The sequence below is a fragment of the Elephas maximus genome, chromosome 4 (genome assembly GCF_024166365.1).
Source record: "Elephas maximus indicus isolate mEleMax1 chromosome 4, mEleMax1 primary haplotype, whole genome shotgun sequence".
NCBI classification, from domain to species: Eukaryota; Metazoa; Chordata; class Mammalia; order Proboscidea; family Elephantidae; genus Elephas; species Elephas maximus.
In genome coordinates, this window is record NC_064822.1 from 175179242 (window position 1) to 175192798 (window position 13557).

Consider the following 13557-nt stretch of genomic DNA (forward strand, 5'->3'; position numbering starts at 1 on the left):
TCCGACCTTCACCCGCATTTCTTTTCTCTGTCAGAGAGATTTAGATCTTGTTTGGTCTCTGAATTGCATCTCACGCCCATCAACCAGCTGTTAGCTGAAAACTGTAAATAAAAGAGTATCTTTCTTTCTCTGACGCAAATAATTACAATCTTTTTCCTGTCACAAAAGGCCTGAAAGTCTGTTACCTTGGTGAAAATCCCAGAGTCCTTGTTGTGTATAATTGGGACCGTTCTCTGGGAGGATGAGCTGGATGAAGAGTGAAGAGAGAGTGAGAAAAGAGGAGAACCCCCTCCCGCCCTGCCCACCAGCTATGCCACCCGGGGGAATTTACTTCTCTCCTCTGGGTCTTAGAGCCAGTAAGGATTATATTACTTTCAAGGGTCATTTTATGAGAATTAAATTAAATGAGATAGCACATACTAAGTTCTTTATATCAGTACCAGTTGCCGTTGAGTTGATTTCGACTCATGGTGACCGTATGTGTTTCAGAGTAGATCTGTGCTCCACAGGGTTTTTTTTTTTTTTTAAATATAATTTCTTTTATTTTGTTGTTGTTCAGAATATACACAGCAAAACGTATACCAATTCAACAGCTGCTGCACGTACCATTTAGAGACATCGATTACATTCTTCGAGTTGCGTAGCCATTCTCACCCTCCTTTTCTGAGTTGTTCCTCCCCCATTAACATTAACTCACTGCCCCCTAAGGTTCCTATCTAATCTTTCAAGTCACTGTTGTCGATTTGATCTCACATAGGTAGTTCTTACTCCACAGGGTTTTCAGTTGCTGGTTTTTCAGAAGCAGATTGCCAGGTCTTTCTTCCACAGCAGCTCTGAGTAGACTCGAACCTTCAGCCTTTCAGTTAGCAGTCAAGCATGTTAGCTGTTTGCACTACAAGTTCTTCATACAGTGTCAATGAATCAGATGCCTTATGACTTGTGTTTTCTTGGTTTTTATTTTAAATAAAAATAATTTAAAAGACAGTTGAAACAATTTTTATTTTTAGAAAGAAGCATGCAATGTTAAATTTCCCCAGTATTTAGTCTCGTAGTTATCCTCTGTTTGGAAAGCAATAAAAGTTTTTCCTTTATACAATGTCCTCTTAAAAACACATTTATATATATTTTAGGAAGTGGGGTGACCTACGGGAAAAAAGTACAGATAATAGTACAGCTCACATGGGACATGGGAAACTTCTGAAGATGTTTAGGAGTTTAGGGAACAAAGATCTAAGGAGAGAGAGCTAGATTCTTTTATTTTATTTGCAAGGGGCCTTAGCAATCAGCTGACCAGTCTTCCTTTCTGTTCAAGGAAATATCTTACAACAGCATATTTTTCAAATTCATCATTAAAAACAACAACGAGAAGGCGGCGGCAGCAGCAGCATGTATCCGGTTTCATTGTTTATTTTAGTTTTCCATATTTCACTGAAGATTTGCTGGGAACTCCTGCTGATTCAGCCTTACCACGATGGCAATCTAGAATGCGAGATTCATTATTTCACTTACTAATGGCTGACAGTGTTTGAGTCTTTGCAGATGAAGGGACACCTTTAATTAAAACTTCGAAAGAAATATCCTAATTAACTAGGTAGGAGAATTATTCGTTAAGGAAGGATGTCAGGATACAGATAAGGAATTGAATGTACTAGGTCTTGGTTTCTGGAATGTCCAGGCTTTTCTCATACAGAAAGAAGCTATCTGAATATTGGACTTTTTCTTCTGAGCTCGAGAGACTGATAATATTCTCCTTTCTGGCAGGCAAAGGGAGGGCAGGGGTTGTGTGTGGTAGAGGGATGGGTTGATGCGAAGCCTGATTCCTCCCCACCCACCAGCATTTTGTGTTGGTGAAATTGGTTAAAAGGAAACCTTGGGAAACCAAAGATTATTAGTGGTTACCAGGTATGGGAGGGAGGGTGGAATGGGGACACTTTTGCATAGGGGGCATTGAGGTTATACCAATCGAAGTAGAATGATTAGGTAGCGAGAATAGTTGTACGACTGTACGACTTGAAGAACGTAATCAATGTTGCTAAATTGTACATGTAGAAATTATTGAGATGACATGTGTGTTGTTATGTGTATTTTCAGCAGGGTAAAAAAAAAAAAGAGGTAACCTTGAAGAGGTATATACGAGGGAAGGAAAAACAAGAGCTAACATTTATTGAGTGCTTGTCATGCTCCTTGTACCATCCATATATTAACTCACCAAATCCCTAGACCAAACAAGGTACTAATCTCTCTATTTTATAGATGAAGAAACTGAGAGGTTAAGTGACTTGCCTGAGCTTAGAAATCACTACCAGTAAGTCGTGGAGCCAGGATTCAGAGCCAGAAAAACTACCGTCTTAACCCCTATGCTGTGCCACCATCTCAGAAAGGTCACTAAAGGGCAATCCACAGTCTAGGGTATGTGGAAGGTGGGGAGGGAGGAAGATGCTATTGCTAGGCAATCCATTCTGTTTTTCTAGCTGTTAATTGAATTTGCCGCCTCCTGTCTAACAGTTTATCGCACCGTGGTGGCTTCTGTGCTGCTGTGATGCTGGAAGCTATGCCAGTGGTATTTCAAACACCAGTGGGGTCATCCATGGTGGACAGGTTTCAGCAGAGCTTCCAGACTAAGACAGACTAGGAAGAGAGGCCTAGTGATCTACTTCTAAAAATTAGCCAATGAAAACCCTGTGGATCACAACAGACTATCATCCAATATAGAATATTGTGTGATATAGTGCTGGAAGATGAGACTCCTAGGCTGGAAGGTGCTCAGAATACACAGTGGCTGCAACAGTGGACTCCAGTGCCAATAATTTTGAAGATGACCCAAGACCAGGCGATGTTTCATTTTGTTGTGCATCGGGTCACCATGGGTTGGAGGAGACTTGACAAAAACTAACAATGATTAAAAACAATTGAATTTGTGTGAGTAACACAGATTTGTTTCCATAGCACTTAACCACTATGCCACCAGGGTTTCCTTGAAATAACTAGTTTATTCTAATCAAAGGAAGCTGCCTGGAATTCGTCTGCCTCTTGAGAGAGAAGAGGGAACCTAGAGTTCATTCTTGGGGGACAGGAGAGAAGCCGGGCAGAATCCTCCTGTTGGGGCAGCAGCTCCCCGTCTCTGCCCTTCTCTGTCTCAGACCACACTCCCCTGATGACTGTGTGCTGGAGCTCCAGGGTGGTCACCAGTTTCAACTCAGGCTGTGGCCTCTTCTGCCAGTCATGCTCTGAAATGGTTTATGGCAACCGATTCCCTCTTGGTTTCAAAAAAGAAACAAACCCACTCCCCCCCTTCCATTTAATATCAGTTATCTAAAAGGGAGTCATAAGGTCCTTGGATAATGCAAATTGTTTGCGCTCAACTACTAAAGGTTGGTGGTTTGAACCCACCCAGTGTCACCACGGAAGAAAGGTTTGGCGATCTATTTCCATAAAGTTTACAGCCAAGAAAACCCTATGGAACAGTTTTATTCTGTAACATATGGAGTCGTCATGAGTTATAATTGATGGTAATGAGTTTGGTTTTTTGATACAAGGGAGTCATATTTTACCACTTATGGTTAGAAATGAATTTAAATTCATGTTAAGTTTAAAATGCACATACATATAACTTTTATGAGATATGCGGGATATTGGGCAAGCAACAATATAGTGTGATACAGCTCTGAAATGTCTGGGCATCATTGGTGTGAGCCCAAATCAAATAGACTAGGATATTTCCCCTTGGCGCTGTTGCCATTTTGGACCACAGAATTCTTTGTTGGGGGCTGTCCCATGCACCATAGGGGGCTTAGTAGCATCCCTGGCCCCTACCTACTAGATGCCAGCAGAACCACTTCCCCAATTGTGAAAAAAACATTTCCAGATATACCACTTGTCCGTGGCAGCCAAAATTGGCACAGTTGACAGTCACTAAAATAAAGCTTATTAAAATGCTCCAGCCATGCTGTAGAAGAAGGCATTCCTCTTGAGGGCCAACTTCTGATATTCCTCATGTTTTTATTAATTACACAATAAATATGAGAATACATTCTCTTGGTAAAAGATTCAAACAATAGAGAAGTTTACTGATTCAACTGGAAATCCTTAAGCCCCTCTTCCCCACCCCCCATGTCTTCATCCCTGTCTCTTACATGCCTCCTTTCAGTTCATGTTGGAAGAAAAATACTTTTACTTATTTCTCTCAATAGGTTCCAAACATCTTCATGTAGTCTGTGGTTAGGATTTTAGCCATCTCTGGAAGGATGAGAAATGAGGTACTGGCCCAAGTAGCATAAAAAATGAGTGCAACTACCCTGCAAGAAATTTTATTAATAGTATATATATATAATAGTAGCTACCATTTTTTATTGAACATGTACAATGTTTTGGGAACTGTAATTTACATATATGATCATTCAATTCTTACAACCCTATGAGGTAGGTCTTAAGATGATTATCTCCACCTTACAGATGAGAAAACAGATGTTCAGAGACGTTAAGCCATTTCCCCAAGATCACACAGCTACAGAAGGTGGGGAAAAGCTTTGAACTTATGATTGTCCAACTTCAAATCCTGTATGTTTAACCACTTTTCTGCTTTGTATTGTTTTATGAAATTACAGTTCAAGTTTTGTTTAAATTTGTAAATATTCTAAATTTGGTCGAAGGTGGCATGTTTGAATTTAGTTCCTTTCTCTCTCTTTTTAAAAATAATATTTTATTGTGTTTAAGGTGAAAGTTTAAAGAGCAAATTAGGTTCCCACTGAACAATTTCTAGAGAAATTACTCAGTGCTATTGGTTACATTTTTCACAATGTGTCAGCATTCTCATTCATTTCATTCTGGTTGTACCATTTCTAATGCTTTAGTTTCCCTGCTCCCTCCCTTACCTTCTCATCTTTGCTTTAGAGTAATTTTTGACTGTTTGGTCTCATACGGATGATTTTTTATCCTTCCTCTTCCTTTGTCTACCAATTTATTTTGACCTTTACCTCATAGGACTGTGTAGCAATGTGCAATGGATAATCATGCCATTAAGAATGTGTGCCCCTTCCATTGTTCTCCTTGTCTAAGGGAATGACGCCTCTGTTGACCCATGGGACCAAGGCCCAAAGCCGGGGATTATCCTCGGCTCCTCTTCTTTAGGGAGAAAGATGTGGCAATCAACCCTGTAAAAATTTATATACTTGGGAACCCTATGGGGGTAGTTCTACTCTGTCCTATAGGGTCTCTATGAGTCAGAATTGATTCTATGGCAATAGGTGTGTGTGCGGTGGGTCTCTTCTTCACTTATCTGCTGTAGCAAAGACTTCTAGTTGTTTCCCAGTATCTGTTCTCTCCCCTCTTGTGGTAATAGAACTGTAGATTGTTTAAAAATTGGGGCATCTACCAAGACTGGATTTCCCAGCTTCCCTAACAGCTAGTTATAGCAATGTGACTAAGTTCTGGCCAATGGGTTGTGAGAAATAAGTATTTGTAACTTTTGAGTTGTCCCTGTAAGAGGCAGGGCTGTGACGGTTTCTTCCCTTTTCCTCTTCCTGCTGGTTGAAATGCATTAGTGATGGTGATCCATCTTGAATTATGAAATGAGGACAACATGCGAGGGATAATGCAGCAACAGGACAGAAGGAGCCACCATTTTAGACTTGCACTGCTTTCTCCAAGTGTGCTGTTTTGGAGAAAAAGGAAATTTCATCTTGTTTAAGTCACTACTATTTTGAATATGTTAGAGCAGCTGAAGCTATATCTTAACTAATACCAGTTACCAAGTAGAATTGATTCCAACTCACGGCAACCCCATGTGTGTCAGAGTAGAACTGTGCTCCATAGGTTTTTCAGTGGCTGGTTTTTGGGAAGTAGATCACCAGGCCTTTATTCCAAGGCACCTCAGGGTGGCTTCAAGCTTCCAGTCTTTCAGTTAACAGCCGAGTGTGTTAGCCATTTGCACCACAAAGGGACTCCATCCTAACTAATGTAGTCTACAGAATAGTCATTCTCTAAATTCTATCGATTCTATCTTTGAAACATCTCCCACACCCATCCCTTTGACTCCATTCCCATGGTGATTCCACTAATCCATTTCTTCTCTCAATCACCAAGAGTGTACTAACTGAGCTGCTCTCTAATTTAGTGGTTTTCAAGGAGATTTTGCCTCCCAGGGGATATTTGGCAATGTCTGGAGGCCTTTTTGGTTGTCACAATGGGGGGAGGGGGCATGCTACTGACACCTAGTAGAGAGAGGCCAGGGATGCTGCTAAATACCTACAATGTACAGGACAGCGCTCCCCCCGCAACCAAGACTTATGTGACCTTAAATGTCAAAAGTGCCAAGGTTGAGAAGCCTTTATGTAATCTGACTAGGAAGAAAGGTCTGGTGATCTGCTTCTGAAAAATCAGCCAGTGACAGCCCTGTGAATCACAACTGTCTGATCCGCAAGTGATCACGGGGATGGCGCAGGGCCAGGCAGTGTTTTGTTTCATTGTGTATTCAGTTGCCATGAATCGGAGACTGACTTCAGGAAGCTAACAACAACAATCTCTCCTTCACAGTCTACCAGTGATAGATCCAAATCTCAGATCTGACCACGCCCGTTGTGGGAGACACCAGCTAGATTCATGGCTTCCTATTATTTTTTGAGGAGCTTTCCCATATTTGGGGGAAATTTCGATATTATGAGTCTCACCTCCCTAGTGAAGGAGTTAGGATCCTTATTCCCAGTCTCTTATGCAGCTAGGACTCAGCGATGGGACTGGACTCCCTCAATTAGATGCACCTGTGTGAACTTCTGATCTGGAAATGAGCAAGGTAGGGAAACAGGCTGGCTGGGAGGCTGGCGTTCGTTGGTGCAGGAGGCTGCACGGGCGTGTGGCCGCAGCAGTGGCTGTGGCAGCCCTCCCCCAGTGGTTCCAGGAAGCAGTGACAGCAGTTTCCTCCAGTGCCTCGTGGGGCAGTGGAGCACCACTAGTCCTGGCAGTTTCCTCATCAGGCCAGTTTTTCAACATGGTTCTGAGCTCATTCCTGGAAGCTTAGCCATGGGTTTCTTCTCCAGCCCTCCCTAGAATGCCCTGAGCTAGCCAATACCCTTTTAATACATTTTTTTTTTTTTTTTTCTAAATCAGCCTGAGTCAGCTTCTATTGCTCTAAACTAAAAACCGTGACGGATAAAAACTTCCCTGCTTAAAATCCTCCAGTGGTTACCCATATATTCTGGGATGTGTCCCAAATCCTACGCTCAGCCCAAGGCTCTTCTGTATCTGGATTACCCCACTTCTGTCCTTCATTCTAACCACACAGTCACCCCGATCCTGCCATCTTCCTCAACCTATATTTCTTCACGTAAAACAATTCATCTAGAGCAGCCCCAACCCCCTTCTCTGTACAGGTAATGCCTGCTTAGCTTTATTCACAGAAGACTGGATTCATTGGTGCTAGTGGTAGCTTCTGAGCAGGACAGGAGGGCAGTTCTTATTCCTGAGATGCCTTCGAGCTACCTGTTTTCAGTCTGCTCTAAGCGTATTCCTCTAGTCTCCCTTCAGTCCTGTGAGCTCCCTCACTTCCTTCCAGAGAATTCCTTTTGGTTCATGTTAGCCACCTCCATTACTTTCCATCAAAGAATCCAACTGGCACAGCATCTGTCCTCTACGTACCCCAACACCCTCGACTATACGTGTCTCCACCATAAACAACACACTTTTTACACTCCACTGCAAGAGTTAATTCAATCAACTGTAAGCTCTGTGTGGGCAGGAACACGTAATTTTGGTCTTTGAGTCCCCAGCATCTATGATGATATTTGGTATGAAGTTGTAACCACTATGTGTTGATTGATAGAGTTGGCAGAACGTGGACAAATGCTGCCATCTATTGGGAGAGACTTTATTCACTATTTTATAATGATCTGGACAATGGCTATTGTATGATAAATTATCATCATTATCATCACCATCATCACCATCAGACCCTCTGTGGTAGACAGCCTCCAAGATGGCCCCCAATGATCCCTGTTTATAGGTATTCATACCTGTGGGTTGTCCCTCCCACACTGAAGGACTGGTCTGTGGGATCAATAGAACATGACACAATTGATGGTATGTGACTTCTGAGCTAGATCATAAAAGACATTGTGACTTCCTCCTTGATTTCTCTCTTGGATCACTTGCTGTCAGGGACACCAGCTGCCATGTCAAAAGTATACTCCAGTAGCCCTATGGAGAAGTCCATGTGGTGAGAAACTGAGGCCTCCTGCCAACAGCCATGTGAGGTTATCATCTTGGGAGAAGATCCTGTAGCCTGAGTCAAGACTTCAGATGACTGCAGCCCTGGCCGATATCTTGACTGCAATTTCATGAGAGACCCTAAGCCAGAACCACCTAGCTGAGCCACCCCAAATTCCTGGTGCATAGAAACTGTGAGAGAATAGTGGTTTTAAGCTGTGAAGCTTTGGGGTGGTTGTTATATAGTAATAGATGACTATTATACCCTGTGACATAGATCACTGACTACAAACTTTTACATCTTGCTGTTATCACCAGTCTTAGGAAGGTCATTCATTCTTTACTGCTTGATCGGGTTTACACAAAGTTTTAGGCCTTCTTCCTGAGCTATTTATACATGTTTTCCCTAGTTGAGTTTGACTGACAGGTAAACACCTTAGGTTGGAATCTTCTTTCTGCCCCAGATTAGATGTATGTCCTTTGTATGCCCACTCTCTTAACTTCTTTGAGCCCAAGTTTTTTCACCTCTATAAAGTGAGAACAATGTATTTTACCCAATTTACAAGAATATTATGATGATCAAAAGAGAAACTGAATGCAAATTTGCTCTGGAAACTGTAAAAGTCTATATGAAATAGGCGAGCTCTAATAAAAATTTATATCACAAGATTGTCAGGTCTATTTGTAGGGAATTGTCGGTTTCCAGTTACACCCCCGTGAGGGAGAAAAGCAGCCATTTGCTAGGACAGTTCAAGCTCCTACTTATTATCACTACCTCTTTGCTAACAAACTTTCCAAGTCCTCGGAAATTTGAATTTAACAGAAAGTCCACTGCACTGGGAGCCAAGGAACCCAATTTCCAGAAAGTCGTATTTCCCCTCTCAGATGTTATCATGGATTGAATTAAGTCCCCCCCAAAATGTGTGTATCAACTTGGTCGGGCCATGATTCCCAATATTGTGTGGTTGTCCTCCATTTTGTGATTGTAATTTTATGTAAAGAGGATTAGGGTGGGATTGTAACACCACCCTTACCCAAGTCACCTCCCTGATCCAAGGTAAAGGCAGTTTCCCTGGGGTGTGGACTGCACTTTTATCTTGAGAGATAAAAGGAAAGGGAAGCAAGCAGGGTTGGGGAACTCATACCACCAAGAAAGCAGCACCAGAGGCAGAGTGTGTCCTTTGGACACAGTGTCCCTGTGCCTGAGAAGCATCTCGAGCAGGAGAAGACTGAGGACAAGGACCTTCTGCCAGAGCCGACAGAGAAAGAAGGCCTTCCCTTGGAGCCAGTGGCCTGAATTTGGACTTGTAACCTACTAGACTGAGAAAATAAATTTCTCTTTGTTAAAGCCATTCACTTGTGGTATTTTTGTTATGGCAGCACTAGATAACTAAGACAGATGTCAAGGTTAAAATTTTTTTTTTCTAGAAATTTTATACGCATATGTAAATATGTTTGCACCTGCTCTTAAAAAAAAACAGATGTAAATGCAGAACAATGGTTCTGAATTCTCTCTATAAAAATGCAGAACCATTGTATCTTGTATCTTAACAAATGTGATAGATCATATCAGTAAACATAAATCTACTTTATTGTTTTGCTTCATACATTTCCATTGCATGGTTGTTGCTGTTGTTAGTTCTGACTCATCGCAACCCTCTGTACAACAGAATAAAACACAGCCTGGTCCTGTGTCATCCTCACAATCATTGCTATGCTTGAGCCCATTGTTGCCGCCACTGTGTCAATCCATCTCATTGAGGGTCTTCTTCTTTTTCGCTGACCCTCTACTTTAACAAGCAGGATGCCCTTCTCCAGGGACTGGTCCCTCCTGATAACATGTTTAAAGTATGTGAGACAAAGTCTTGCCATCCTCGCTTCCAAGAAGCATTCTGTACTTCTTCCAAGACAGATTTGTTCGTTCTTCTGGCAGTCCATGGTATATTCAATATTCTTCATCAACACCATAATTCAAAGGCATCAGTTCTTCTTGGGTCTTCCTTATTCACTGTCCAGCTTTCACATGCATATGAGGTGACTGAAAACATCACAGCTTGGGTCAGGTGCACTTTAGCCCTTAAAGTGACATCTTTGTTTTTTTAACACTTTAAATGGGTCTTTTGTAGATTTGCCCAATGCATAGATGTCCCATAATTTAACCAAGTTTTTATTGATTAACAGTATTTTTTTTGGACATGAATAAGCTATACTATGTATCATGGAAGCAATTCAACATATTGGTTAGGACTTTAATTCTATCTTGAGTCAGATACTGGAAATACTACTACCCAAGGATGGTGAAGACTTTGTTGTACATATTTTGAACATGTTATCAGGAGGGACCAGTCCATGGAGAAGGACATCATGCTTGGTAGAGTAGGGGGTCAGCGAAAACGAGGAAGACCCTCAGTGAGATGGACTGACACAGTGGCTGCAACAACAGGCTCAAATGTAGCAATGATTGTGAGGATGGCGCAGGCCTGGGCAGTGTTTTGTTCCGTTGTACACAGGGTAGCCATGAGTCAGTACCTAACAACAACAAGCATTTCTGAGCTTTCCAAGCCTCAGTTTCTCCAACTGAAAACCTAAGTCAAGAACAGCCATTTTCAAAACCAAAGACATAAGGGAAAGATTAGTCCAGAGGACTAATGGACTACAAGTACCAGAGCCTCCACCAGACTGAGTCCAGCACAACTAGATGGTGCCTTGCTACCACCACCAACTGCTCAGACAGGGATCACAATGTAGGGTCCCGGACAGAGGCGGAAAAAATGTAGAACAAAATTCTAACAACAAAAAACCAGATTACTGGTCTAACAGAGACTGGAGAAACCCTGAAAGTATGGCCCCCGGATACCCTTATAGCTCAGTAATGAAGTCACTCCTGAGGTTCAACCTTCAGCCAAAGATTAAAAAGGCCCATAAAACAAAGCAAGACTAAATGGACATACCAGCCCAGGTGTGAGGATGAGAAAACAAGAGGGGATAGGAAGGCTGGTAATGGGGAACACAAGGTTGAGAAGGGGAGAATGTTGACATGTTGTGGGGTTGGCAACCAATGTCACAAAACAGTATGTGTACTGTTTATTTAGAAAGCAGTTTGCTCTATATGGAAACCCTGGTGGTGTAGTGGTTAAGTGCTACGACTGCTAACCAAAAGGTTGGCAGTTCAAATCTGCCATGTGCTCCTTGGAAACTCTCTGGGGCAGTTCTACTCTGTCCTATAGGGTCGCTATGAGTCAGAATCGACTCAGTGGCAATGGGTTTGGTTTTTGCTCTATAAACCTTCATCTGAAGTACATATATATATATTAAAAAAAGAACGGCCATTTTCCAGAGCTATAAAGTCTAAATGAAATTATGTGAAAAGCATCCCACATAGTGCTTGGCAAGGAAGCTTTCACGAAACCTTTTATAAGTGGTCCTAGAAAAACTGGGGCTCAGTCTGTTAACAGCTGCTATTGCTGTTTGAAGTAGCAGCTGACAACAGGAACAGGTGATTAAGCACAGGTTTTGACCGAACTGATGGGGTTTCTAAATTGAAAATAATTTAAACATTTTATCACAATCTACTGTGTTATGGGTTACTGTTTTGTCCATCACTTTGTGAACTTCTCACGGTGGGCCTTGAGTCTAGAAAATGAGTAAGTCAGATGTCCAAATTTCATACTGCTGAGTCTCACTGCTTGGGAAGTTAAGGAGTGAATCTCAGCCCATCACCCCTTATAGAGTTTATCTGTTGTGTATGTTGTCCTTTCACATAAGCTCTAGATGATTAATTTCCTTCGCACAAAGTCCTAAGAACCATTGGGTTCATTCATTAATTCTTTCCTTCATTTAGAACGCATTTATTGAGCATCTTCCAAGCCCAGATGCTGTCTCAGGGCTGAGATTCAGTCTCCAATCTCAGGCACCTACAATGTATTGAGTAGCAAGTAATCCCAACAATTACAACACAGCGTTCTCAATAGCCCATAAGTCTTCAGCTCTGTAACTTACTGCTACCCTGAATATGCATGCCATTTAACCTTTCCCCACCTTTGTATACTCTTCTCTCTCTATTGCTCAATCCTGCTTTTGTTAAGCTTGGGAAATTCCTAGTTATACTTTAAAATGCAGTTTAAGTGTCACTCCCAGTTAATCAACTCCATATCATGTACATACTCCTGCTGTTAGCACTTATCACATGCACCACAAATGTTTATTTATTTATATTTATTTATGGCATAATATGTACAGGTGTCCGATTCAAAATGGCCAATACCAGTCCATCCCAGTTCACTAATGCCTAGAATATCGATGTTTATGCGTTCCATTTCATTCATCGTCAAAAAGAACATTTCAAGATCTATCCTGAAGTACAATGCTGTCAGTGATAGGATAATATCCATACACCTACAAGGAAGACCCGTTCACAGGACTGTTATTCAAATATACGCACCAACCACTAGAGACAAAGATGAAGAAATAGAAGATTTTTATCAGCTGCTGCAGTCTGAAATTGATCGAACATGCAATCAAGATGCATTGATAATTACTGGTGATTTTAATGCGAAAGTTGGAAACAAAGAAGGAGGATCAGTAGTTGGAAAATATGGCCTTGAGGACAGAAATGATGCTGGAGATTGAATGACAGAATTTTGCAAGACCAACAACTTCTTCATTGCAAATACCTTCTTTCACCAACATAAACGGCGACTGTACACATGGACCTTGCCAGATGGAACACACAGAAATCAAAATGACTACATCTGTGGAAAGAGACGATGAAAAAGCTCAATATCGTCAGTCAGAACAAGGCTGGGGCCGACTGTGGAACAGACCATCAATTGCTCATATGCAAGTTCAAGCTGAAACTAAAGAAAATCAGAGCAAGTCCACGATAGGCAAAATACGACTTTGAGTATATCCCACCTGAATTTAGAGACCATCTGAAGAATTGATTTGATGCACTGAACAACTGTGACTGAGGACCAGACAAGTTGTGGAATGACATCAAGGAAATTATACATGAAGAAAGCTACAGGTCATTGAGAAGATAGGAAAGAAAGAAAAGACCAAGGCGGATGTCAGAGGAGACTCTGAAACTTGCTCTTGAATGTTGAGCAGCTAAAGCAAAAGGAAGAAGTGATGAAGTAAAAGAACTGAACAGAAGATTTCAAAGGGTGGCTTGAGAAGACAAAGTAAAGTATTATAATAACGTGTGCAAAGAGCTGGAAATGGAAAACCGAAAGGGAAGAACACGCTCGGTGTTTCTCAAGCTGAAAGAACTGAAGAAGAAATTCAAGCCTTGAGTTGCAATAGTGAAGGATTCCATGGGGAAAATATTAAACGACATGGGAAGCATCAAAAGAAGATGGA